Below are 5,942 nucleotides of genomic sequence, written 5' to 3'. Positions count from 1 at the left end.
CTCCCCTCCCCTCTCTTCCTCTCTCCCCTGTCTCCCTTCCTGCCTCATCCCCACACACAGCCCTTTCCCCTATTTTCTTTTTCCCCTTCTAAAATAAACAGATATCCACCTGGTCAGGTGTGTTTTATGAAAACATAAAAGATCAAACTCACAGCTCCCTGGGGGATTTGCCAGCTAAGAGGAGCCTCTTGTACTCACACCGCTGTCCACTGAGCTCTCCCTCCTTGGAGTCTGTTGTTCCTTCTCACCAGAGAGTGTGAAGGGTTGGCAGTTACCACAGCTCCATGGTACAAGGGAGGATGCCAAAGTGCCAAGAGGCGCGGTTGCTTGCCCAAGGTCACAGAGCTTGGAGCTAGGAGTGCTAGGGCTGTCCTACTCCAGAACCTGTGCTCTAGGCCCGGGGGCTGTGTTGGAGGAGGGCTAGCCCTTGAGGGGTATTCTACCCAAGGAAATGTCACTTATTCATTTGTTTATTCATTCATTATCTCTGTGTTTCCTCATGGAGCTCACATTTCTTTTTCTTTTAATTAACAAAGACTAAATTACAATTGACATTTAATATTGTATTAGTTTCAAGTATACAACATAGTGGTTAGACATTTGTATAACTTATGAAGTGATACCCCTGATACGTCTAGTACCCACCTGGAGCCATATATAGTTATTACGATATTATCGACTATATTCCTTATGCTGTATTTTAAATCTCGTGACTGTTTTATGACTACCAATTTGTAGTTCTTCATCCCTTCATCTTTTCCACCCAGCCCCCAAGCCCACTTCCATCTAGCAACCATCAGTTTGTTTTCTGTATCTAGATCTCACATTTCTTAAAGATGTAAATGGTTCTTTTGACTTCTGTGTCCTCCAGTCTCTAGACACAAAGGAGGTGCTCCCAGATGGAAGTTGAAGCAATACATGCATAAGAGAATATTTGTGAACATAATATGTCTACACTCCATGCCTTCACCTGTTCATCCAGCTTATTCCTCGAGCCACTGTGTTCAGTCTTCGTCCCCTGCACTCCATGGAATCCTATCTTGCCAGAGTCGCTGATAGTTGATCTCCAGGGCATACATTCAGTTGTCACTTGTCAATCTCTTTCACTGAGCTTACTTTGACTCCATTAACCTCTACTCGTTCACGATTCCCATGCTCTTCTCTCGGCTTCCAAAACACCTTCTGGTTTCTTTCAACCTCCCACCACTCCTCCTCAGGCCCTTTTATGAGCTCCTCTTCTGAGGCCCACTCCTTCAGGGTTAGAGTTCTCTCTCAACACACTCTCTCTCTCTCTTGTTCTCTCTCTCTCTCTCTCTCTCTCTCTCTTTCTCTCTCTCTCTCTCTCTCTCTCTCTCTCTGTGTGTGTGTGTGTGTGTGTGTGTGTGCATTCTCATGAATTCCCTGGGATCTACAACGCTAGTCAAGGAGGGCTTTCATAAAGGGTGCCTAACCTTAAACAACCAACAGGAGCCCCTCTGTAACAAAGACATGGAGAAGGGAACCAATCTCAGGTGAAATGACATTAGTGCTAAAAATCACCAAATCCACAAGAGGCTCACCTTCCTTCTTTTACCTTTGATCCTTAAAAAGCATTTTGACACAGGAACAGGAGACCACCAGCATTTAGTGGGCATCCTCTCTGTGCCAGGTACTGTCTAGAGTGTAGCCTCATTTACTCCTCACCAGCCCAGCCTTGAAACTGGCACTCCTACCACATTCAATAAGCCCAATAAGCGTCACTCCTACCACATTCAATAAGCCCAAGAAGTCACAGGGCTAGCCCTGACTCAAGGGCAGTAGGAACAGATCCCACCTCTTAATGGGCAGAGCTATACAGTATCATGACCATTTCCTAATCTGCTGCATGGATGATCTGCATTTTACAGAGGAGGATGGTAGGCCAAAGCAGCCAGGGGGACTCTAGATCCAGGGCTCTTTCCACAGACTCGGACCTGTATGCCTTTGAGCTTGGAAAGGCAGACAGAACTGGAAAGGCTGCTCCAAGGGGTCCCAGGCAGGTTGGTGACAAGCAGTGGCTTGATTCAAGAGGAGGATTAAGGACAGTGAATCTGTCCCTTGGGCTTGAAGGATGGCCAAAGCAGCAGGTCTCTGCTCCAAGTACAGGCCTCTGAGGGAGACGGGCACAGATGCCTCCCCACCCAGCTGTCTGGCTCCAGCTTTGCCAGCCTGCCCTGCTGGGACTCTGAGCACCCAGCATGTGCCAGGCCTAGAGATCTAATGGCTGGCCATAGTCCTTGCCCAGACTAGCAAGGCACACAGGTGCCATAGACACAAGCCTTCAGTAATGTTTTCCCTGTTTGTCCTTAGGGCCGAGGCCAAGAAAAACAGGCTTCTAAGCCTGCCTGGGTAGAATTCTCATTTTTCCCACTTCCTAGGTGACAGACCTTGGGCAAGTTACTGCCTTCTGAGCCTCAGTTTCCTCCTCTGTAAAATGAGATTGGAGACTGTGTCTTCCTCACAGAGAAGCAGAGAATCAGGTAAGCCAGGCACGTTAAGAACTCCCCTCTGGGTCACATACATGCGACACTGCCTAGAAATGGCAGCCATCACCGACTACAGTGTAGGGTCCACAGTCCTCTCTCCAGACCCCTGAGTCCAAACATGATTGGGATTAGAAAAGCAACATGGTACACATACCATACATTACATATCACCCCATAGGATCTGGACAGCCCCCTACTCAATCGGACTGATATTTCTACTGTGAAGCCTACTCACAGTATATGGGCTAAATGAAGCTTCTAGATAGCTTCACAAAATCTCTAGTTTTGCCACCAAATTAGTTCTAAAGTTTCCGTTTTTCAAGAAATTGTCGGCTATGGAAATTTTGAATTATGTGGATCATTATAATTATTAGTCAGCCAGTCTCAACCTTGGCTGCATATTATAATGAGCAGGGAAACTGGTTAAGTTGCAGATTCTTGGGCCTCAAACCAGACCAAAAGAATCAGAAGCTCGGGAAGTGGCCCCGGGGAATGGGCATTTTTAAAAAGCTCCCGAGATGAGTCTGATACTGAGCCAGGGGTGAACCGTATTCTAGAGATTATAAAATGGTGTGGGGGTTTCGCTGGTTTAGGAAGGTCAGGGAAGACTTTCCTGAGAGCGAGACCACAGGAGTGGAGGGGCCAGGGGACGCAGGGGTGAAAGAATGTGCCCAGCAGAGGGAACAGCATACACTAACTCCCCAAGGCAGAAAGATGCTCAGCAGTGGTTTAAGGAAACTGAAATGTCTCAGGGTGGCTGGTGCCTGTGAGCTGAGGGCAGCAAGTCCAAGCTGCCTCCTCCAGGTTCCTCTTTAGTGGGGTTCAGTGGGGACCTTTGAGACCAGTGACCTTCCTAAGGGCAAAGCCTGTCCGCATAGACACTTTCTTCCCAGAGGAAAGTGAGCAGCAGCTGGTCCTCTCTTTGAAGTGTGTTGGGCTGGGAGGAGTCACACAGATCTGCTAACCCAATGGTTTTCAAGTCTTTTTATTTGGTGAGTTATTTTGGTGTCTTTTTGTCAAACAAAATATTTTTCCACTGTCTCTGTGATGGTTGGAGCAAAGCGGTAGTGATGTTGGGGGGCCTGGAGTCCTGCCCCTTTTCCCTTCCCCCAAGTCTCCCCAGGTCCCCCCTTGGGACTCTGTGGAACCCAGTTTTAAAATCCCAGGGAACCAAGGCTCAGAGATGGATGATGGAACTGCCCAAGGGGCCCTGGCTGTGAAGGCAGAGTTAGGGTCCCTGTCCCATGCGCTTTTGGCCTGGGCAGAGTTCCCCAAATCATGGTCAGGTTTATCTGTAAAAGCTTTTTTTTTTTTTTTTTTTTGGCCACAGTTCACTTGTTATGGGTTAAACTGTGTCCCCCCAAAATCCGAACTCCTGGCACCTGTGAATGTGACCTTATTTGAAAATAGGGTGTGTACAGATGTAATCAAGCTAAGATGCGGTCACTAGGGTGGGCCTAATCCAATACGACTGGTATCCTCATAAGAAGAAGGAAATTTGGACACAGAAGAGAATGCCATGTGCAGTCAGAGACACACAGGAGAGTGCCATGTGATGACAGAAACAGAGATTGGAGTGATAACTGCTGCAAATCAAGGAATGTTGAGGAGGGATCGAAAACATGAGAAGCTATGAAGGCGCAAGGAAGGATTCTCTCCAGAGCCCAAGAGGGAGTGTGGTCCTGAGACACCCTGATCTCAGACTTCTGGCTTCCAGAATTGAGAGAATACATTTCTGTTGTTTAAACACTCCCCCTCCCCCGGTTTGTGGTCCTTTGTTATAGCCGTGCGAGGAAACTCATACACTTCCTGTATCGTTACTCATTTAATTGTTTTTCCTTCAAATGGACTCATTTTAAACAACGTGCCCATCTTTTGTTAAAAAGTAAATCTCCCATCACTGCTATAAATGGAAGACCATGATGCTTTCCATAAATAGAAGGAGCCTTAAAAATAAAGACAGTGAAAACCAGCCAATCTAACCAGATGCAGTTGCTGGACAGCTGTGATCTGAGGTCACTTTTGTTGAAAAAGGTGATGATCAAGTGACAAAGGGTGTTGAAGACACATAAGCACCTAACTCAGACTTTTTGATTCATCAGAGGGATGAAAAATTGAAAAGACAAAACTCCCTTATTACCTAAAAATATCCCATTCTGAGAAGTCTCCAATGGTTAGGGCTTCGGGAGTGACCATTGCCTACCTCCAACCCATTCTCCCCTTATGTATGAAGAAATTGAGGCCCAGAAAAGTTCAGCGATTTGCCCAAGGTCACACAGCATTGGTGTCCAAGTCTGGATTTGAGCTGAACTCCTATGGGCTCTCCAGGAAATCATGCATCAGAGACCTCTTAGTCTGTCTAGCGGCCTTGGGTTGTACCCAAGTGGCCTTGGGCTAAGTACATGGACACAGAGCAGGGGCAGTAAACTCTGAAAGCCGAGCAAATAGACAGTCTGTATGTTCTAATTCCAGGGCAATTATAGCCAAGGGAAGGCCAGATAGAATTTTTACTACACTTCGAGGCAACTGGACTTGGGCAAAATTCGGCTCATATTGAGGGTTATAATTCAAGCGATGATCACAAGATTTTTTTCATCTTACTGCATTGGACCATCTGGATTGAAAAACAGAGTCCATGCAGACAGCTGCCCCACATCCTGTTTCATATGGTCACATGCTAAACTACGGAGTTCGTGGGGTTCATCCAAAGCAGGCATCTCCTTCACCCCTGTTCTGACCCTCTGCTTCTCTTTCTTTTCTTCATTTCCATGGCCTGCTCTGACCCATGAGAAGGAGCAGGGTCATAGCTTAAAGTCTGATCTTCTTGGATTCAAATCTCAGTTCCACTGTGTGGCCTCGAATAGGCAGCTTATAATCTCTGAGCCTCAGTCTTTTCATCTGTGAAATGTGTCCCTTCCTCCCAGGTTATTGGAAGGGTCAATGAGGTCATGCCTGTGAGCATTTGGCTCAGTGCCCTGCTCATGGTAGGAGCTCAATAAATATCGCTTCCTCCTGTTGCATGTCTGTTTCCCCTGTTGCATGTTGGTCTTGCCACAGGGCTTCTTAACATCACCATCAATAATGTGAACTGTGCCTTTCAATATTCTGGGCCCTGTGCAAAGCTCTTTCCTGAATTAACTCTTTTAATCTTCCCATCAACTGTGTGCAGGAGATACTGTCGCTATCCTATATGGAGAGGCCTGTGCTTTAGAGGGCCCCCTGGGACCACCTTCCCACAAAATGAGGATTTTTCAGAGCCAAAGAGAAGTGCCCACCCAGAGACAGCACACACCCCAGAACCCAGAGTGCCTGACAGTGGGCCTCTTCCCCCATCCATCCACCTGAGGGTGGAAAGGTCCACTGGTATGCACCCCAGGCCCAAGGAGAGATGAGCAGAGTTATCTGAGGAGTTGCAGAGTGTGGCAGCGCTGGAATGGG

Source organism: Pteropus alecto, unplaced genomic scaffold, assembly GCF_000325575.1.
Source record: "Pteropus alecto unplaced genomic scaffold, ASM32557v1 scaffold92, whole genome shotgun sequence".
NCBI lineage: Eukaryota > Metazoa > Chordata > Mammalia > Chiroptera > Pteropodidae > Pteropus > Pteropus alecto.
Note: the sequence above shows the minus strand (reverse complement) of the source record.